The sequence below is a fragment of the Zalophus californianus genome, chromosome 3 (genome assembly GCF_009762305.2).
Source record: "Zalophus californianus isolate mZalCal1 chromosome 3, mZalCal1.pri.v2, whole genome shotgun sequence".
In the NCBI taxonomy this organism is placed as follows: Eukaryota; Metazoa; Chordata; class Mammalia; order Carnivora; family Otariidae; genus Zalophus; species Zalophus californianus.
The window spans coordinates 124,224,641-124,247,887 of record NC_045597.1 but is presented as its reverse complement, the minus strand read 5'-3'; the positions used below and the strand labels follow the sequence as shown (position 1 = coordinate 124,247,887).

The following is a 23,247-nucleotide window of genomic DNA, read 5'->3' as shown; positions in this document are numbered from 1 at the left end:
TCAGGGTCATGAGATTGATCCCTGCGTCTGGCTCCATGCTTAACACAGAATCGGCTTGTCCCTCTCTCTATGCTCCTCCTGCTTGCACATGCTCACTCTCTCAAATAAATAAATAAATAAAATTAAAAAAAAAAAAAAGAGTAGAACTCCCAAGGATAGTAATGTCTCTAAATAATTTCCAGAATCTTAAGCTGAATGAACCAGTGGGTCTGATTCACAGTGGTTGCTTTGGCTGTACTGTCTGTTGCAGAGATTTGAGGCTGTGTCTGTGCTAGGGGCTAGATTCATTTCATTAACTAAACATAATTATTTGTTGAACACCTATTATGGATTAAGCATTGGGAAAACAGTGATGCACAGAACACATTTCCTGCTCTCAAAAATTTAGGGAATGATTACTCACTCTAAATACTCACTTGAAAGATTAGGTGATTTACTGTAACGCTTAGACTCCAAAAATCAGAGAGATCCAGTAGAGGTTCCAGTTCTGTTATTTAAGTGTAGGGCTATTACAAAAAGTGGATTTTTGTTTTTTAATAAATTTAACCATTTTCTTTTTTTAAAGATTTTATTTATTTATTTGAGAGAGAGAGAGAGCACAAGCAGGGGGTGCGACAGGCAGAGTGAGAGGGAGAAGCAGGTTCCCCTCCTAGCCGGGAACCTGAGTGGGGGGCTCGATCCCAGGATCCTGGGATCATGACTAAGCCGAGGGCAGATGCTTAACTGACTAAGCCACCCAGGTGCCCCAAATTCTAACCATTTTCAATAAATCCTGAAGTTACATAATAATTTTGAAGTTTAGAGTTTGAAAGACCTAAGTGGGTTTTTATAGATCCCTTTAAACTGTGTCAGTTAGTTAATAAAATCAAAGGATTTTCCCATTCAAATGTTGGTATTCAGAATCCTCTACATTTTAATTATGGTATCTTTGAAAAGAGATGTCTTCTAGAATAAAGATAACTTTAAAAGTTGTTAATAGAAATATTCTTTTGTATAAATTTATTATGGTTACAGAGATTTGTCTGTTGTATTTTTTTTAAAGATTTTATTTTTTAAGTAATCTCTTTACCCAATGTGGGGCTCAAACCCATAACCCTGAGATCAAGAGTAGCATGCCTCAGTGACTGAGCCAGCCAGTCTCCCCCAGAGATTTGTTTTTTATTATTATATGATTGTCTAATTCTTTATTTTGTAGGGGAGAGAAATTCAAGTAGAATGTTTTGTAAATAGACATTATTAAATGTATTAAGGGAACATCTGTCTAAAATGGCACTGTTTTGAATCTTTCTATAAATTGCTTCCATGCAATCCAATTACTGTATTTTTTACTGGCAATTGTGTCACTCATTTCTAATAAACTGAATTTAGTACATTCTCCACAATCAAGATTCCAAATATTTTCACTTTCTCAAGCCTCCAACTTCTCCTTGGCCCCTTGCAATGTTTTTTAAAACTTAAAAAGAAGTGTTTAAAACATTGCAAACATACAGACTATAAACTGATACAATGAAAATGTTTATACTGTACCTACCACCTTGCTTTAATAAATGTTAACTTTTTGCCACATATGTTTCAACTTACTTTATACAAATAAAATAGATACACTTGAAATCTTATATATACCTACCCAACCCCATTCTTTCTCTTTCTTCTCTCCATAGAAGAGAGATTTATGTTAATCACTCCTAAGAAAGTGTGCATTTTTGTACCATACATGTATATGATACACAGCATTGTTTGGCAATTTTTAAAACTTTATATAACATTATACTGTATGTATCATTTTCCAACCTGCTTTTATCACTAATCTTTGTTTTTCAGATTTATCTATGTTTATTCATGTGCTGTAAGTCATTCATCTTCATTGCTGAACAGTATTTCATTGTATGAATATAATACAGTTAATTTGTTCTCCTAATAATGGATATATAGGGTATTTATAATTTTTCACTGATTGTCAAAAGGAACATTCTTCTACTTGTCTTTTTATGCATAGCTGTGGGAGTTATGAAGAGTATGTATCTAGAATTGGATTTGCACCTTGAAATGATTATCTAATGACAAATTGCTCTCTGATGGTGGTATATAACATTCCACAGTCCATAGGTTTGTGTTGTAACTTGGGACAGCTCTGACCTCATGGCTGCCAGCAGACCACACACACCTGTCCTTCAGTGTACCCCCTTCACTGCTCCCAAGTGCCCCCTGAGCCCCTGATGTCTGTACATCTGGAGAGTGGGTTCTGGGAGCCGCTGTCCCTGCCATGCATCAGTGGCTTTTCTGGATAACATCATTATGTAGGGGGCAGTTGCTGCAACAAAATGCATGCAAGTTTCAGTATCTTTTGATCCTTTATGAATTTGATGTTATTAGACTTAAAATTTTTACCAATCTGACTGGTTATTAAGTGATTCCTGATTGTTATTTTTATTTCTCCCATTGCCTGTTTGAAAATCTTTCATATGTTTACTAGTTATCTAAGATTCTTTTGTGATTTGCCTGTTCTACTGTTCAACAAAGTTGGATAAGAGTTTTTAATCACAACTTATTTTGGATTTTACTGAATACTTTTTTGCATTCTTGAGAAGATATTGTAATTTTCTCCTTTTAATTCATTAATATTGTGACTAACAGTAATAGCTTTTCAGAAATAGACTTGTCTTTGTATTCTCTCAGAATAAAAACTGCCTAGGGGCACCTGGGTGACTCAGTTAAGGGTCCAACTCTTGATTTCAGCTCAGGTCATGATCTCAGAGCCGGGGATCGAACCCTACATCGGGCTCTGCACTGGGCGTGGAGTCCGCTTAAGATTCTCTCTCCTTCTCCTTCTGTCCCCCCCATAGTCCCCCAGTCTGCACGTGCATGCATGCTCTCTCTTGTGCATGCTTTCTCTCTCAAATAATAACTGAATCTTAGAAAAACTGCTTAGTCGTGATTTATTAATAGTATTTTAGTATTCTACTGGATTTGATTTATCAATTTATTTCGGATTTTGCAACTGAAATTGGTTTGGGTTTACTTTCAAAATTAATCTAGCTTCATGGGGTGCCTGGGGGTGCTCAGTTCGTTAAACGTCTGCCTTCAGCTCAGGCCATGATCCCAGGACCCTGGGATCGAGCCCCGTATCAGGCTCCTTGCTCAGCGGAAAGCCTGCTTCTCCCTCTGCCTGCCACTACCCCTGCTTGTGCTCTCTTTCTCTGTCAAATAAGTAAATAAAATCTTAAAAGAAATTAATATAGCTTCATAAAATGAGTCTTTTCCTCTTTATCTTTACTCTTTTCCATAATAAATACTTAATCTAAAAGAAAACAGGTAAAGAGGGAAAAGGAAAAACTATAATACTAATAGAAAACAACTAGCATGATGGTAGATTTAAACACATTCATATCAGTATTTATATTTAATGTAAATGATCTAAGTACTTCGATTAAGAGAAAGAGATTGTCAGATTGGATAAAAATATAAGAACCAACTATATGCTATTGAAGAAAAACTCATTTTAAATATAAAGACATAGGTAGATTAAAAGTAAAAGAGTACAAAAGAAACTCTCTACAAATAATCAAAAGAAAGCTGGATTAATTAAATTAATTTCAGACTAAATAGATATCAAAGCAAGATATATTATCAAGGACTACAGAAAATAATAAGGGCTTACTTTCAGCAAGAATTATCAAGACATGAAAAACATTAAAATCACAGGCACCTAAAAAGTAACAAAATAAAATGAAAAATTTATGTGAAATTTAAAATCTTACGTAAAGGAGATAATTTCTTAGAGAAACATGAAGTATTAAAATTGCTTCAGGACTTTTATAAACCTGAGTGAATAATCAAGAAAGAAACATCTGCAATTAAAATTACCCTCCTCTAAATAAGAAAAAATAATCTCGAATGATTGTATTTTATATAGAATTTCTCAGTTTTGAAGCTATTCATTTTGTTTTGGTTTCTCTTGTTGCTGAGGAACAGTCTGTCAGTATTCCTTGTGAGGTAATATGTCTTTTTGACTTTTTTGTTGTTGTTGTTATTTCCTGTTTATCCTACCTAATGTTCCACAATTTTATTTTGATGATGTGTCTAGGTGTGGATATATTTTTGTTTATCCTTCTTGGGATACAAAATATACTTTGAATCTGAGAAACAAATTCCTTCCTCAATTCTAACAGATACTTATTTAACTCTTCAAATATCACTTCTTTATAATTTGCTCCACTTGTTTTAGGACCTTCCTATTGTATGTTGGAGCTTCTTAATATCTCCTACATGTCTCTTAACTGTTTTTTTTTTAAACTAAGTTTATTGATACGTAATTCACCCATAAAATGTAACCTTTTACGTAAATATACAATACAATTCAGTGGCTTTTAATATATAGTCACAGAATTGTGTAACCATCACCACTATATAATTTTAGGAGCTTTTATCACCTCATGAAGAAATCCCATATATAAACTACAAGTCACTCTCTACTTCCCACTCCTCTGAGTTCTAGAAACCAATAATTTACAGGTTTCTAACTCCCATGGGTCCTAGAAAGCAGTAATTTCCTATTCTGGAAATGTCATATAAATGGAACTTTACAATATGTGGTCTTTGTGATTGGTTTCTTTCACATAACATAATGTTTTTTTAGGTTCACTCATGTTGTAGTATTTATCAGTACTTCCTTTCATGTTATTACTGAATGATCTTTCATTGCAGGGATATACTTCATTTTGTTTATCCATTTATCAGTGATGGACATTTGAATAATTATGAATATTAAATAATTAGGAAAAATGCTGCTATGAACATTCATGTACAAAACCTACACACATATAGATTTTTATGTAATATGTTTTCAGTTCTCTTGGGTTTATACCTAGAAAAGGAATTGCTGGGTGACATGGTAACTCAGTTTAACTTATTGCATAACTGTTACATATTTTTCAAAGTGGCTGTAACATTACATAATTGTACCAGCAATGTTCAAAGGCTCCAGTTTCTCCATATTTTCACCAACACTTGTTATTTTCTGTCTTTTTCATTTCAGCCATTCTAGGGGGTGTGAAGTATTATCTCATTGTGTTTTGGATTTGCATTTCTCCAGTGGTTGATGATGTTGAGCATCTTTTAAGGTGCTAATTGTTCATATGTATATCTTCTTTAGATAAATTTTTATTAAAATCCTTTTCCCATTTTATTTTTTTTAAAGATTTATTTGAGACAGAGAGAGAGCATGAGACGGGGGAGGGTCAGAGGGAGAAGCAGACTCCCTGCTGAGCAGGGAGTCCGATTTGGGACTCGATCCTGGGACTCCAGGATCATGACCTGAGCCAAAGGCAGTTGGTTAACCAACTGAGCCACCCAGGTGCCCTCCTTTTCCCATTTTAAAATGGTATTGGTTTTTAACAAATTTGAGTTTTAAGAGCTTTTAATATATGTATTTTTCTAAAAAATTTTATTTATTTACTTTAGAGAGAGAGTGAGTGAGCGGGGTGGGTGGGGAGAAGGGCAGAGGGAGAGGGAGACTCTTAAGCAGATTCCACACTGAGCAGAATCCGACACAGGACTTGATCTTACAACCCTGAGATCATGACCAGAGCCGAAACCAAGAGTCGGGGTCACTTAACCAACTGCGCCACCCAGGCACCCCCATACAATTTCTTTTTTAGATAAATGCTTTGCAAGTATTTTCTTTCATTCTGTTGTCTTTCTACTTTCTTGACAGTGTCTTCTGAGGCATAAAAATTTTACATTTAGATACAGTTCAATTTATCTATTTTTTCTTTGATTGCTTGTGCTTTTGACTTCAATTGCTTTTGCTTTTGACATCATATATAGGAAATCATTGCCTAACCCAAGGTCAAGAAGATTTACACCTATATTTTTTTCTTAGCGTTTTATAATTTTAGCTCTTTTGGGGGGGGTTGTTGATCCATTTTGAGTTAGTTTTTGTGTATAGTGTAGGGTAGTGGTCCAACTTCATTCTTTTGCATTTGGATATCCTATTGTTCCAGCACTTTTGTTGAAAAGACACCCTTTCCCTGTTGTAGTGTTTTGGCACTCTTGTCAAATATCAGTTGACCAGGGGGCATCTGGGTGGCTCTGTTGGTTAAGCGTCTGCCTTCAGCTCAAGTCATGATCCTAGAGTCTTAGGATCAAGCCCCGCATCAGGCTCCCTGTTCCCTGGGGAGCTTGCTTCTCCCTCTCCCTCTGCCTGCTGGTCCCCATGCTTGTGCTCTTTCTCTTTCTCTGTCAAATAAATAAAAATAAAATCTTAAAAAAATCAATTGACTACAAAAGTAAAAATTTACTTCTTGATTCCCAATTTCATTTCATTTATCTAAATATCTAACATTAAGCCAGTATCACACTGCCTTTAATTGCTGTAGCTTTGTAGTAAGTCTTGAAAAAAAATAAGTGTAAAATTTCCATCTTTGTTCTTCTTTTTCAGGATTGTTTTGGCAGTTCTGGGTCCTATATTACCAAATTTCTTAATAAGTTCTCCTGTCATGTCTTACCTCTGTGAGGTCTTGTTAACCTTCTATGATTTTTTTATCTGAAATTATTTTCTTGATCACTCAAAATATCCTTCAGCCAAATTCAGTATTCCTCTCTCCTCTTCTGTGTTCCTCTCATTTCAGTTTTCTAGGAAGATCTTTCCCTTCTTCTCTTCTAATTTCTGGTCGTTTTCTGACATTTTTTTCCCTCACTGTATTTTTCTCTTCCAGCTCACGAATACACTTCATGTCCTAAACACTCTGTTAATCTCTGGAAAAGAAAATTCTAATTAAACACAATCTTTATTCTGAAGTTGTTTATGATAAATAAAATAAGAGACAAGTATGTAAGTACATGCTGAATTCTCAGTCTTTCATAAAGGAGAATCAAATTTTTGTTTTTGGTTTTGATTTTGATAATATACTTTGGTTTAAGTTTTGGCAAACTTGAAAGTAATAGTTTAAAAGAGAAGGCTTATGTTAAAATGATTATAAGAGAAAAAAGCAAGCATTGTCTATATAGGGAAATTAAATATAAAGAAATAGCAAAGGGAAAAACAAACTAGAAAAATGATGCAAAAATGACTGTACATGTTAATAAATTAAATATGGTTTTACTTTCTTTAAAATTAACTTTTCACTCATTCATTTTCCCAAAATAAGTGTATTGAGTATTTTTTTTCCAACAACAAATTCCTTAATTCTCTAACACCAAGTGGGTCTCCAACAATTTAATTCAATTCTGACATTATTCAGAGTTAGTGCAGATCCCATAGGTTAAGGCTCAATCCCACAAGACTGCCCCCACTTCCAGTGCCAGATGCAGATGGGGATCCCAGGCTACCTACACATCTGCCTGGCCAGCTGCAAATCATGGATTTCCATGACCCCAAAAAGTGTTATGCCTACTATTACAATTTATAATAAAGGATATAGATGAATAGGCAGAAGAGTATATAAGGTGATGTTGAGAAGGATCATGAGCATAGGGTTTTCTGTCTCCATGGAGTCAGTGTATATGATCCTCTTTGCATGTGGATCTGTTCACTAACTTGGAAGCTCTCTAAATCCTATCATTTAAGGGTTTTTATGAAGGTTACATAGGTATGATTGATTAAAACATTGGCCCATTGTTGATTAAACTCAATCTCAAGCCCCTCACCTGTCTTTGGAGATGGTAGAGCTGAAAGTTCTAGCCCTCTAATCAAGTGTTGGTTTTTCTGGTGACCAGCCCCCATCCTGAAGCTATCTACTTAACCTTCCCCATGAGGCAACTCACCAGCATACAAAGGTAGTAAATTTATTTCTATTTTTTAATTTATTTATTTATTTTAGAGAGAAAGAATAAGAGAGAGAGTAAGCTAGCATGAGTCGGGGGAGGGGCAGAGGGAGGGGGGAGAGAGGATCTCAAGCAGACTCTGTGCTCAGCACGGAGCCTGAAGTGGGTCTTGATCACGACCCTGAGATCATGACTTGAACCAAAATCAAGAGTCAGATGCCCAACCAACTGAGCCACTTGTGTGCCCCAGAGGTGGTAAATTTAAATTCCAAAACTTTGGGGGCACCTGGGTGGCTCAGTTTGTTGAGCATCTTACTCTTGGTTTTGGCTCAGGTCATGATCCCAGGGTTATGGGATTGAGCCCTGTTTCTGGGCTCTGTGCTAGGTATAGAATCTGCTTAGGATTCTCTCCTTCTCCCTCTCCCTCTGCTCCTCACCCTACTCTCTCTCTCTCTCTCTTTCTTTCTCTCTCAAATAAAATAAAATAAATAAAATCTTTAAATTCCAGAACTTTTTGGAGCTCTGTGTCAGGAACCAGGGATAAAGACTAAATATTTATTTTTTCATTGTACCACAAGCATCTATTATATATTAGACATAACCATTGCTTTTTGAAACTTGGTGTCTAGTAAAGGAAACAGATTAATAAAAAGAAGATCCTAATAATATAAGTTAATTAGTGAAAGAGATATGCACGGCATCTGATGGGGTATTAGATCACCACACTTATCCAGACTGCAAGCAGTGCTAAAAGTTGGCATTGGGGTCAGAGGGCAGATGGGAGAGTTTAGAAAAGGGTTTCTGGTAGAAGTTGCTTTTCTCTAGACAAAAGGAGAGAAGACAGAGAGAGAAGGGGTAAAAAGTGTCCTGGGGCTAGAAATGACAGGAAAAGGTCATTTAAAGTAGGATCACTTTCCCCTCAGGGTGATATATTGGAGAGACTTTCAAATCGAGTATTAATCTACTTTTTTATCTCTTGCCCTCTTCTTTACAGTGAAATCACATTTAAAATACTGGGATGAAATTGTCCATATTCTAAAGTGAAATTGATTTCTAAGTAAGAACATTTTAAGTTTTCAAGTTTAAACCAAAGATCAGAATCTTTATCTCCATATTCTGGTATTGTGCATCACAGGAAGTTGAAGCACAGATAAAATACACAAGTTAGTGTAACAGATGTGTATTGAAAACCTATGGTGTATCAGACACTGCACAAGGCTTTACTGTTTTATATGGAACATTTTTTTTTCAAGATTTTTTTAAGTAATCTTTACACCCAATGTGACTCAATGTGACTCAAATTTACATCCCTGAGATTGGGTCACATGTTCTACCGACTGAGCCAGCCAGGCATCCCTATCATGAAACTTTTTTTAAAAATTTTTATTTATCTCTTTGAGAGAGAGAGAGTGAGAGTAGAGGAAGAAGCAAAGGGAGAGGGACAAGCCAGATGTGGGGCCTGATCCCAGGACCCAGAGACCATGACCTGAGGGGAAATCAAGAGTCCAATGCTCAACTGACTGAGCCACCCAGGCACCCCTCATGGAACATTTTTGTATCTTAATGTACTGACCTAGTTTCTTTGGATTAAGGTAGAAAACAAAACAAAAAATTATCTCCCAGACAAATTAATTGCTGAAAATGGTGAAATTTTAATTTATATATATTTTGAAATACTCTAACAATAAAGTAATTAGAAAAGTGAAATCATTTTTAAAATATTGAGTCAAAATATATGTATATATATATTTAAGATTTTATTTATTTCAGAGAGAGAGAGAGAGCACACACAAGCATGAGTTGGGGGCAGGGGGCAGGGGGAGAAGCAGCCTCCCTGCTAAACAAAGTGCCTGATGCAGGGCTCAATCCCAGGACCATGGGATCATGACCTGAGCTGAAGACAGACGCTTAACCAACTGAGCCACTCTGATGCCCCCCAAAATATATTTTTTATCATGAGAAATTTTAGGTATCTTTTTTATATATATTTTTGTTTTAAAAATTGTAAATCTACCAACTTCAAAAAAGAAGCAAACATTTGCATCTTTTTATACTATTTCTGCTTAATATTAGAAAACTTGCTGATCAAGTGGATAATTACAGAAGTTCAGCATTAAATCTGTTTTTGTGTAATGAAACTTCTTTGCCTATTTTGTTTAGGTATATGATGAGAAAAGGAAGAACACAGTCTGCACATTTTGCTGTATGTTTGTTATTCTTTGGGTTGCTACAAAAACAATCATTGTTTCATCCTGAATAGCTCAGTTCACAATTTTTTTAGAAACTAAAGGCAGCAGCTGTTCTCTTTGAAATATTCCAACTTTTATGCCTGTTTAATTCACTAGTAATTTGAGAATAAGGATCAATTTTTAAATTTAAATCTTTGTGCATTGTTTTGAGAACAGGCTGGGTGGCATTAATATGTAATGCTGTGTAGCACTGATAATATCACAAATATAGGTTGAAATTATAAATCAAGACATAATTTGTTGTGGAATAGATGGCATACGTTACTTGACAAATGCTGCCTGTGCATCACTAGGTAGAACAGAGATCATACTAAGTAATGTTAGGGGATAGGTCATGGAAATCCTAATATAAGGAAAAGAATAGTAAGTGGTATGATAAAACTCATTTACTATGGCAGTAGTGAATTAAAATTATATCTAATAAAACTTACTCAAGTGATTAAACTTATTAATAACTCTTCATGTTATCTTTGTTTCAAATTCTGTCTCTTAAGAATCACATTCTTCAGAAACTCACAAGTGTTCTTTTCACCATCTTTTTTACCTTGAATTTAAGTTGCTGATTGTGTCTGGTTAACTAGCTTGGTGATCAGTACCTTATATTCCTAGAACTTTAAAGGAAAATGTTGCCTATTCAGACCAGAGTAATGGAGGCACTGGCATACTTTTGGCCGCTGTTGAGAGTCAAACTAGCATTGCCTTTAAAGCTCCATATGAGAGTTTTTAATTTTTTTTTAAAGCTTTTCAGTCTGCATGAAGAACTCAGTGAGCATGTAAATATGCTTTACTTCCTCAAGCTGTAATCCATTTGTTAGTTTCTTTTGAAATGCTTCATGCTGTTTTAATATCCACCTTTTTTCTGATTATTTGACAATTGCCAGTTTTTGTTGAAATGTTAAAACAATATGCCTCTTTATGGATACCAACGGCTCATTAACTAGGCAACACATTTGATAGTGAGGAGGAAGAAAATTCACAGGCAGTTCAAGGTTTTGTGTTGATATTAGTTAGCATTATACAGTAGATCCATATAACATGATGTGATTTCTGCCTTAAAGTAGTTTTGATCTTTTATCATTTTCACAAATTATAATTTATTTTGTCACTCCTAATCTGAGCACTGGCAATAGATGAAAATCTTTAAAAATTCACTGTGAACAAAACTTGACAACAAAATGACAAGTAACCCAATTAAAGAAGGGGCAAAGGATTAGAACATTTCTCCAAAGAAGATATACAAATGGCAATAAGCACATGACAAAGTGCTCAACATCATTAGCCATCAAAAAATGCAGATCAAAATCATAATGAGATAATACATATCCACTGGGATGACTATAAAAAAACAATGGAAAATGACAAGTGTTGGCAAAGATGTGAAAACTTGGGAATCTCATATACTGCTTGTGGGAATGTAAAATGCTGCAGCCATTTTGGAAAACAGTTTGGCAGTTAATAAGTTAAATATAGAATTACCATACGACCCAAAATTCCTGTTCCTTAGGTATATATCTAAGAGAACTGAACCATTATGTCCACACAAAAATTTGTACATGAACGTTCATAGTGTTATTCATAATAGCCAAAAGGTGGAAACAACCTAAATGTCTATTAACCAATGGATGAATAAATAAAATGTACATACAATTGCATATTATTCATCTGTAAAAGAGAATGAAGTACTGATGTGTGCTATAGTATGGATGAGCCTTGAAAACAGTATGCTAAGTGAAAGAAGCCACATAGAAAAGGTCACATATCATGATTCCATTTATGTGAAAGTGTCCAGAATAGGCAAATTCATGGAGACAGAAAATTGATTAGGAGTTTCCAGGGGCTGAAAGGGAGAGTCTGGAGGAGAATGGGCAATGACTGTTTAATTGGTATGGTGTTTCTCTTTGGGATATTGAAAGTGTTCTGGAATTAAATAGTTTCTCAACATTGTGAATATAAAACCACTGAATTGTACACTTTAAAATGATGAATTTTATGTTATGTGTATTTTATCTCAATTAAAAAAATACATTGTGATTTCTAGCATTATATTTTGGGGAGGAATACCTGAAATAGGTAGAGTACTGCTTTGGATATTCCACATCTTTTCTTTGAAATAAAGTTATGTGTGACATACTTGAACCCTGTTTAGCTGCCAAAATGCTCTTAAGTTCTATGCCATTGGCCAGTCTCTGAGGAATGTTAAAGAAATAGTTGTTCAAAACTGATTACTTTGTTTATTTGGTGGAATCTTTTTGACAACTCAGTAGAATGAATTTCCTCAGGTTTCAGTAAGCTTTCTTCCTTCAAAAAAATGATTTAACTTTATGAGTACTGTGAATAGTATAAATCAACAAAAGCTGCATATGGCGGTCATTTCTTTGCATTGATTATCAGGAAACTCAAAGCCCTATCTTTGGTCACTCCCATTACAAAAGGTCCTGGGCCTTGTGGCATGCATTTTGAAACTAACCTTATTCTTGGCCTAATGTTATTTTTCTCACTCTCAATTTCTAATTTTAATTTGCATATTATGTACCTAAGTGTATTACTTCATATCTTATTTTAGAACAGGACAGACTATAAAAATACACAAGAAGGGTCCCGGGGTGGCTCAGTCGGTTAAGCATCTGCCTTTGGCTCAGGTCACCATCCCAAGGTCCTGGGACCAAGCCCCGTGTTGGACTCCCTGCTCAGCGGGGAGCCGGCTTCTCCCTCTCCTCCCCACTCACTCTTGATCTCTGTTGCTATCTCTGTCTCTCACTCTCTGAAATAAATGATCTTTTAAAAAAATAAATAAAATAGAATAAAAATACACAAGGAATTGGGGCATCTGAGTGGCACAGTCAGTTGAGCGTCCGACTCTTGGTTTAGTTCAGGTCGTGATCTCTGGGTTGTGAGACAGAGCCCTGTGCGGGGCTCCGAGCTCAGCACGGAGTCTACTTGGACTCTCTCTGGCCCTCCCCACTGCATGCATGTGCAAGCACTGCACATGCGTGCACGCTCTCTCTCTCTCTCAAATAAATAAATAAATCTAAAAAAATACACAAGGAATACAGAGTCTTAGAGGGAGAAAAAAGCTTAAAATGCAAATGTGTTTGAGTAACATATCTAAATTAATTTACACTAATATGTAATTATTCACCTGTCTTTATAACTTTCAGATTTTTACTTTAAAATATTTTATTTATTTATTTGACAGAGAGAGAGAGAGAGCACAAGTGGACAGAGCGGCAGGCAGAGGGAGAGGGGGAGCAGGCTCTCCGCTGAGCAGGGAGCACGATGCGGGGCTCGATCCCAGGATCCTGGGATCATGACCTGAGCTGAAGGCAGACGCTTAACGACTGAGCCACCCAGGCGCCCCTATAACTTTCAGATTTTTTTATAACTAATTCTTTTTATTTTAAGTTCTTATTTAAATTCCAGTTAGGTAATATACAGTGTTATATTAGTTTCAGTACGATATAGTGATTCGACACTTCCATACAATACCCGGTGTTCATCATATCAAGTGCACTCCTTAATCCCCATCACCTGTTATAACTAATTCTTAACTTTTTTAAGGAGGCTAGGGAACATTGCAGAAAGTAATTAATAAGCAGAGAGAAGGGAACTCTGGAAATGATGAAGATTTGTGTAAATAATTGATATGTGAATTGCTTGCTGTTTTGAGTAGAGTGATGAGTTATAGAAGAGACAGTGCTGGAAATCCAAAAGTGGAAATGGGTCAGTACAGAGGAGGGAAAAGGGAAAGTACAGTGGAGATGTTTTTAAAAATCGCTGGCTTTACTCTTTATCTAATGTTGATCCTATTTAAGCCCCAGTGTGCTTAATCAAATAAAAGCTGTGTATGGCATTATTCTTACACTGTGCAGCTGCATGTGTATAGCTTAGAAGGACATTGCTGTCACATCATAAAATACATCAACATTGCTTTGCATAATCTTTTTAACATGACAGCCTCTATTATAAAATAATACTATTTCTAAGGGATTTTTAACTTAATTATGTATATATTTTCCCCCTATGATTTTCAGTATAGTTTCCATATAACCCTTAAATTAATTACATGTCTTATATTTATTATCTTTGCATTTCTAGCAGCAAGAACAGATTTATGCATTTATTAAATGCTTAGTAATCATTGATTTTGCTTCTGTAATTTTCCCCATCATCATTCTTTTTTTTCTCTAGATCATCTCATCAGCATATATACATGCTGTACTGTTCCCTCATTTTAATACAAAAATATTTCAAGACCCCATATCCCCTTTGAGCTACAGTACCATTTCTGTACAGTCCTTTATAGCAAAACTCATTCAAAGAGTTGTCCATATATGCCACTTCTACATTCTCATCACACTTTCTCTGCTTCACTTAGCCTATTCATGCCTTTGTCTTAACCATTCCACTGAGAACCATCTTGTCATGGGCACCAGTGAATTTACCTCACTAAATCCAATGGCCATTTCTTAGCCCTCAGGTTAAGTGTTGTCCAGCAGCATTTGTCACAGTTGATCATGTCATCTCTCCTGAAGCTTTTTACTTGGGTACTTAACTTTGTCAAAGCCAAATTCTTGATTTCTTAATACTCTCACCACCACCACCACCAAAGCTATTCCTACCCCAGTGTCCTCCATCTCAGTGTTTGGCAGCATTATTCACCCAATTGATCTGACCGAAACTTTGGAGTCATTCTTGATACTTTTTCTCTTAGTTCATCAGCAAGCAAATATCCAACCACCTGTACCATCGACATGGCTATCATGATAGTCCCCTCATTTCCACCTGAATTACTACAGTTCTCTAAACTGGTCTCTCTGTTTTGGTTAATCTCTTCCTCTCCTATTCCCAAGATTATTCTGTATACAGTAACTAGGGTGTTTGTTTTTTTGTTTTTTGATCAGATCACATCACTGTCTTAGTGAAAGCATCCCATATGGCTCTCAGCACACCTGGAATAATATCCAAAGTATTACTGTTGCTTTCCAGGTCCTCTGTGATCTGTGCCTAGCTCTCCTACTTCTAACTTACTGTGCACCAGCACTGTGCCTTCTTGTCATTTTTTGAAAACACCTAAGCCTTTCCACCTCAGGACCTTGGTACTTGGTATTCTCTCTACCTGGAGCATTTGTTCTTACTTCAGTCTGATCTCTGGGCAGCAGTCTTTTCAGGGAGGCCTTTCTTGCCATCACTCCCATCTCCTTACCCTTCATTGTAGTACTTGTCACTATGAGAAAGGATATAATTTTTGTACTTTTTGTTGTTTTGAAGGTCTCCACAATTTCTGCATGGGTTCCATGAAGACAGAGACTTTGTATTTTTCCCTGCCATATTTCCAGGTCTAGCACAGTGCCTGCCACATAGAAAACTCCTGATAAATAGTTACTGAATGGATGAACAAATGAATCCCTTGATTTGATAAATATTTTAACGTGTGTATTAGTAAAAGAAAAATTTAAGATTTGGTTTGTGATTTATATAAGATTTTTTCTTTTTTTAAAAGATTTTATTTATTAAGAGAGAGAGCGAGAGACAACACAAGCAGGGGGAGGGGCAGAGGGAGAAGCAGGCTTCTGCTGAGCAGGGAGCCAGATGTGGGACTCGATCCCAGGACCTCAGGATCAAGCGAGCCAAAGGCAGACGCTTAACGACTGAGCCACCCAGGCACCCCTATATAAGATTTTCACTTCTTAATTTTTTTACTATTGTGGTAAAATATACATAACATTAAATTTAACATTTTAACCACTTTTAAGTATACAGTTCAGTGGTATTAAGTACGTTTACATTGTTGTACAGCCATCACCATCTTCAGAACTTTTTCATCTTCCAAAATCGAAACTCTGTACCCATTAATCAATAAATTCCCATTCTCCCCTTCTCCAGCCCCTGGCAAATCACCATTGTACTTACTGTTTTATGAATTTGACTATTCATGTACCTCTCATATAAGTACCTCACATCACAATATGTTAAGGATCATATTGCATTTGTTCTATTGTGACTGGCTGTCTTAGTCCTGTTTGGATAACTATAACAAAATAGATCTGGTGGCTTATGAATAATAGAAACTCATTTCTCACAGTTTTGGAGGCTGGGAAGTCCAAGATCAAGGTGTGGACAGATTTGGTGTGTGGTTACAGCCTGCTTCCTGGTTCACAGATGGCTGTCTTTTTTGCTATAACTTCACATGGTGGAAGGGACAAAGAAGTTCTCTGGGGTCTCTTATTTTATAAGGGCACGAATTCCATTCAGGAGGGTTCTGCTCTCATGACCCAATCACCCCCCCAAATCCCCATCACGTTGGGGATTTCAACATATGAATTATGGAGGTGCGGCGGTGGACATAACAATTCAGTCTGTAGCACTGGTTTATTTCATTTAGTGTAGTGTCTTTAAGATTCATCCAGATTTCCAGATTGTTGCTGTTAAATGTTTGTAAGTTGCATTTTTTTTCACTAAGTACATAGCAATTAATTATATCAATGCCTTACACCTCTCTTTCATCTGTGTACCTCTAAAATTTTATAAGCATAATTAACTAAACTTCACAACCTCAGTGTAAAGTAGGTAATTATGGTATGGCAAACTGAAGTTCTAAGAGATTGCCTAAGGTATATAATGAATATATGCCAAAATTCTGAATGAGGACCAGGTTATGTAATTTATTATTGAAAATGTTAGACCAGATTTCTTGTTTATGATGAAATCATTCAAGGGTTCTAAAAATATATATATATACCAGTAATATTTATAAAGTCTCTTAATATTCACGGCAAAGTTCTTTTAATAGAAGAGAAGAAAATATATATTATCTGAAACCTAGTTTTTTTTATTAGTGATGGCAAGTTTAGCTATTTGGATCTTTTTTTTTTTTTTTTGCCTTTTCCTTGTTACATTGCTTTACTGCCTCATGAGTCCTCATAGCCATAGTGTGAATTGGATATTTGAAGGCTTGGATTGGAATAATTTCATTTCAGTCTCTTTAGCTATGAGACATGAAACCCTTAAAGAACTGTGAGCTTTTGTGTTTGTCTTAATTGTTGGCTTGTTCAAGTGAGGGTTTTTTGTTTTTCTGTTTTTTTTTTTTAAGGCAGTCTTGTAAGTGGCAAATAATTGATAAGACTAAGATGGACTCTGATTTTGATAAAAACTAAAATTTCCCCATCATTATATTCTGATAATGTGTTTAAGTTAGTTAATGGTAATTCCTGAAGGCTTTACCTCTTTGTGTTACTACAATTTGAGTTGAATTTCCTAAAGAACTTAGAGAAATAAAAGTATAGCCAAAACAGCATATAATTTTTCTCAAATGAAGCTCTTCATTATATTACTTCACCCAAGTGATTAGTTCATTTTTGGATATTGTGTATATATTAACCTCAAGAATGTTTCAACACTGGTTAGCAGTGCTATCCACTTTTTTCCTCTACTGGATGACCATTTATGGCTTTAAAGCAGAAACCTACGAACCAGTGAGTAAAGATTTTGAGAAGTGCTAATTAGTGTTGAAAGAATAGGGTGGTAAAGTTGGGGAAACCATGCAGCTTATATATATTTAAATTTTTTTAAAGATGGTTCACAAAATCTAATAGCTGGTTGTGCTGTGTTTACATGGTTTTTATTATCAGCAAAATTACGAAGTTACCATCTAAACTGTAGCTAAACTTCATGTAATAAGACTTATGTTAGTTGCTTAAAAATTTTGTGAGTTAACCTTTGGGAATTATAACTTTTCTAGAGGTTTCAGTCATACATAACAAGAAGGACAAGCATTTCAAATGAGGAATATGATTCATTTTGAGGGGATGATGGTTTTTTATAGTAAGGATAGTGAAATTATTGATACATTTTAGTAATTTATGGAAATGTAATTTGTTTTATAAGAAATGTGAAATCATTGACCATACAAGAAGTGCTTTTTAAATGATCTCTGTTTATATTTGGTCTTACCTGAAGTAGTAGTATGGACAGTGAGTTGTTTAGTTGAAGAGAGTATTAAGAAGCTTGGAGAGGGTGACAAAAAGTTAGATCCTGGTAATTTAAGGCTTTAAAGAGATTATACATGCTTTTTTTGTTTTTGCTTTTGGTTTTGTTTAGCACTTAAGGGAGCTCTCTTAAGGGAAATCTCACTTTAGGTTGTAATATGACAAAGTTAGAGGTTTTATTTTTTTTTAATTTGTTATTCTTTTTTTTAAGATTTATTTATTTATTTGGGGGAGAGAGAGAGAGAGAGAGAAAGCAAGCAGGGGTAGGGGCAGAGGGAGAGAATCTCACAGATTCCCCGCTGAGCATAGAGCCTGACCCAGGACCCAATCCCAGGATCCTGGGATCATGACCTGAGCTGAAATCAAGAGTTGGACACTTAACTGACCGTGCCACCCAGGCGCCCCAAGTTAGAGGTTTTAAAATGAGAAACTGTCATTTGCTTTTTCCTAGACTTCTGTCAGTAGGCTATAGAGTCATCACTTTCTAACTTCCTGAGTTTCTCTAGGGTAGATAGTGGGCTCCTGATTATTTCTAACAGCGGGTATTGGATTAATCAACAGCAGGTTTTGAATTAGAGGCCTACTTACCCTACCAGAAAGCCTGATGAGGTCTTCAAAACCAAATAGTGGCAGCATATAGAACCTAGGCATTGATGATCTTGCTTTTTTGATAAAAAAATTGTAAACAGTCAAAATAAAAATTGATGACTTTGAATTGGTGAATCTGTAGAACTGTTTCTTTCATTTCTGTAAGTTGTATGAACACCTTACTTCAGGGAGTCAGTTGTCTATTTTAAGGTAGGAGGTTCCATCCTTTTTATTAATTTCACTGTATTTTAGCATGGTTTAATGTGAGGTTGCTGGAATAATTGGAACTACTGCCTCACATTCTCTGTGAACATTAAGGAAAGAAGCACATCAGATATTTTACTACATATCCTGCTTAGACACAGTTGAAACTGAGGGCAGGAGGCATTCAGTGAGTACGATGCACCAAAAATACTGCTTGGAATTGGAACCCATATCTATTAACGCTGCCTGTTTTCCTTTCTTTTTCTACCTTGGATATCTTCCCCCATGAAATCAGGAAAACAACTTTTAGCCAGGATACCAGTGTTTGTACAGGTCAGGAAATGATTTCTATTGCTTTATTTGCATGTAAAGTAAGTATCTAAATTGATTGGTGCCTATCCAACTTGAAAGAGCTGCTTAACAAAGCTTTTTAAATTGTGTATAATGTCTTCTATTTCTATACTCACTTTAGACTGAGATAGCAGGGTTTTTTCATATATGCCATATTACATGCCTAGTTAAAACTTTTGTCTTGCTATTAAAGCTTGCTCATCTTTTCTTCTTAAAACATAATAAGAAAGGGAAAACAATTGATAGCAAAAGAGACCTGTAAGAATCAGGACTATCAAAGTTGTTAATAAAATAAATTTCTTTTTTTTTCTATGTTCTATTGAGGTTTTAGTCATAATGGTACATGTTCTATCCAGCTGAAGTAAAGCAAATTGAAACTTTTATTTTTTTTTTAAGATTTATTTATTTCTTTGAGAGAGACAAGAGCCTGTGTGAGTGGGGGGAGGGGCAGAGGGAGAGAATCTTTAAGCAGACTTCTGCAGAGCTCCGAGCCTGATTCAGGGCTCTATCTCATGACCCATGAGGTCCTGACCTGAGGTGAAACCAAGAGTCCAACACTCAACTGACTGAGCCACTCACGAGCCCCTAAGGCAAACTGAAACTTTTATTTATTTATTTTTTAATATTTTATTTATTTATTTGAGAGAGAGAGAGCATGAGAGATAGCATGAGAAGGAAGAGGGTCAGAGGGAGAAGCAGACTCCCTGCTGAGCAGGGAGCCCGATGCGGGACTCGATCCCGGGACTCCAGGATCATGACCTGAGCCGAAGGCAGTCGCTTAACCAACTGAGCCACCCAGGCGCCCGCAAACTGAAACTTTTAAATAGCAGGCAATATAAATGAATCAGAAAAGGTTTAGAACTCAGTTCTCTAAAACTGAAGACTGTTTCCCCATATATAAGCCCTGTGATACATTAAGGATGGTAAAAATCAATCTTTTTTTCCCATCAAACATAAACTTGAAAGTTATTCAAAGATAAAAGAATTCCTTCCCAAATTTGGAGCAATTTTTCTGAAATGAACATATCCTACCCAACACAGTTGAGGTTTGTTTTGTTTTGTTTTGTTTTCCCCCACTTCTAAAAAATAGAGAAAAACATTTTCAAATATGTAGGAGAATCATTTACAGTTCAATCCTGGTATGGTGTCAGAATTGCTTAGTTGTTCTAATATGGTAGCCACTATCTACCAGTGGCTATTTAAATCTAAATTAAAAATAATTAAAATTAATTAATGTTTAAAAGTCAGTTGCTTAGTCACAGTAGCCGTATTACAAGTGCTCAATAGCAACATTTGGCTGTGGGCTAGGTGTTGGACAGCTGAGACTGAACATTTCCATCATTGCAGAAAGTTTCACTGCACGGCACTGGATAAAGTGCTTATTCCATTGGTGGTGACCAAAATTTTACCAGTTTCCCCAGTGGTTTCCTAATATTTACAAGTATTTTCTACTTCCCTCCTAAAATAAAAGAAGTATTGCTTATCAGATCCTGTAATTTTTTTTCTATCGAATAATTTATCTAATTAAAAATATTAATGGTCAGGATTTGAAATAGCTAGATGATGGTAGAAGCACGTTTAGAGTTTTAAAAAGTCTTTATTAAACCTTAAAAATGTATGCCAAAATATGTGTAGTTGTGAATCTTTAGAAAGAGAATGATATAATGTCTGCATTCCAAGACTGCCAATACTGAAACAGCCTAAAGTAGTATATGATTTGTGAGATTATTTTTCTTTCTTTCTTTTTTTTTAAGATTTATCTATTTATTTGAGAGAGAAGAGAGAGAGCATGCACGTGTGTGTGGAGTGAGGGGTGGGAGGGGCAAAGGGAGAGTGAGAGAGAAACTTCCACAGACTCTGCACTCCTATCACATGGCTCGATCCCACCATCCTGAGACCACAACCTGAGCTGAAACCAAGAGTCAGATGCTCAACAATTGTACCACCCAGGTGCCCTTGTGAGATTATTTTTCTTATGTAATAGAAATAGATTTTTTTTAAAAAAAATAGAAATAATTTTTTATTGTATAACCACACCTTGAAAAGTGCAAACACAGCAAAAACATTAAACTGCTATATAAATAAACAATTGAATATTTAATGACTATTTAAATGAATTTTAGAGTTAAGCAGCATACACTTCTGTGTTCAGATTGAGTGGGGTGAGAAAATGTAGGTATTCATTGATTCCTTTGAATCTTTTCAATAAGCTAGGTAGGGATAGATATCCTTACTTTGTGTGTGTTGAGACTTCTATGGTTTATGTTAAAATCAGTTACATAAAGAAAGACTTTCTGTTTTGGGGCAGAAGAAGAGATAAAATATAGTTATATGTTAATTACTGAAAGATTGCTTATATAATTGTATATCTTGATTTATCTCACAGTTTAACACTGGTAGGTGTTTTCTAAGTATAAATATAGTTGAGATTGTCCCTGTGCATATTTACTGAAATAGTGACTTGTAGAGAAATAGGACATAACCAATGTATTAGTTGAATTATGTTTTCATAAAATGTAATATTACTTTTTATATGTGTAATTTGAATATATTTCCTAGTTTCAAGATGATTTTAAAGAATTACCTTTCCTTGTAAAAGCCACTTAGGATTTTTATGAAAAGCTTTAAGATTTGTCTGGCTTTATCTAGTGTCATTTTAATTTCATGTATTTTTTTCTTATGCATTTGCACGTACCCAGTAAGCCATGTGTAAAAATTGTTACCATGATGAAGGAATGCCTTTACTAGTTTTTTATGCTATTAGCTTTAGAGCTTTAAATATAGTATGCAGTTTTAAGTATAGATTATAGTCTTAATTTCCTTGTATTTTTTTCTAAAAAATAAAAAATAAAATGGAACGTTTATTTTTTTATTCAGTCACAAATATTGTTTGTAACTATTTTAAAAAAACTTTAATACCCTTTTGAATTACAGAGTTTTATAGAAAGTATAATTGCTTCTTTCATAAGACTTTTTGTATTGACATTTTATCATGACAAGGTTTTTAGTGTGTTTGTGTGTGTGTGTGTTTGTGTGTGTGTGTGTGTGTGTTTGTTTGTTTAAAGTAGAGTCCACATCCAGCATGGGGCTTGGATTCACGATCCTGAAATTAAGAGTCACATGCTCTATTGACTGAGCCAGCCAGGTGCCCCACATGACTGCTTTTTATATTGATTTAAGTTGAGAGCATAATGCTAGGAAGTAGCTCCTTGAAGGCAGGTCTTTGGATACGGAGGGTAATGTGTTTGTTGGCAGAATGGAATGGATGGAAGGTGTGAGATAAAAACGGAACCAAAGAAAACTCAGTTCTCTTGGACAAGTCATGTATACTCTCTAACATCTATTTTTCATGAGTGTATAATAAGTAATATCTCTTTCTTGCTACTTTGAAGGAATTGTTACGGGGATCTGATAAAATAACATACGAAGGCCCATTATGAATATTAAAACACCATAATATTGTTTTATTTTTTAACACAAAACATTTAAAAGCTTATCTTAAATCATGCCTTGTTAATTGAGAAATTTCAAAAAGCTTAGATTTTATAGGGATAAGAACTCTAAGCTCTCTATAGTTTAGGAAATAGTTTAACTTATAACTTTCTTTCAGTTTATAATGTATAGTTCCTTCCCAATGATATTTTCAATCTTTACTCGTTTTGTCACTCTTCATAAGGATGAGTCTAAGCCATTTCTCCTATCAATTGATAATAAATTGATCACATCCTAGCCATAAAATGAGCTGCTAATCTGATCATAGAGAAAAAGTTATCTATAAACAGTACCTGTATCTTGTTTATAGTATATTAAGACACTGTGATTCTCTTATTAGTAAATATTTGAAAACAAAAAGCAACCCAAATGTCCTATAGCTTATTTACTAATATGTTATGTTAACACCCCATCTGATTATAAACAAAACGTAATCTATTATCCTATAATAAATAATGACCCATAAACAACCTGCAAGTGCTTCATGCTTTGTGTCATGCCATTTGTACCTTCCCTGACTTTAGATTGATTTAAGTATGACTTAGGGCATCAAGAAAGACAAAAATTCTAAACAAATGTTTTTGTTTCTGAAATTATTTACTCAGATATGATTC

General features: G+C 35.2%; 1 protein-coding gene across 17 annotated transcripts in view; it reads left to right on the top strand.

Annotated features, from left to right (window-relative positions):
* Positions 1-23,247, top strand: part of BAZ2B (bromodomain adjacent to zinc finger domain 2B) — a 308,079-nt gene that overhangs the window by 55,618 nt on the left and 229,214 nt on the right. The window lies entirely within an intron of this gene.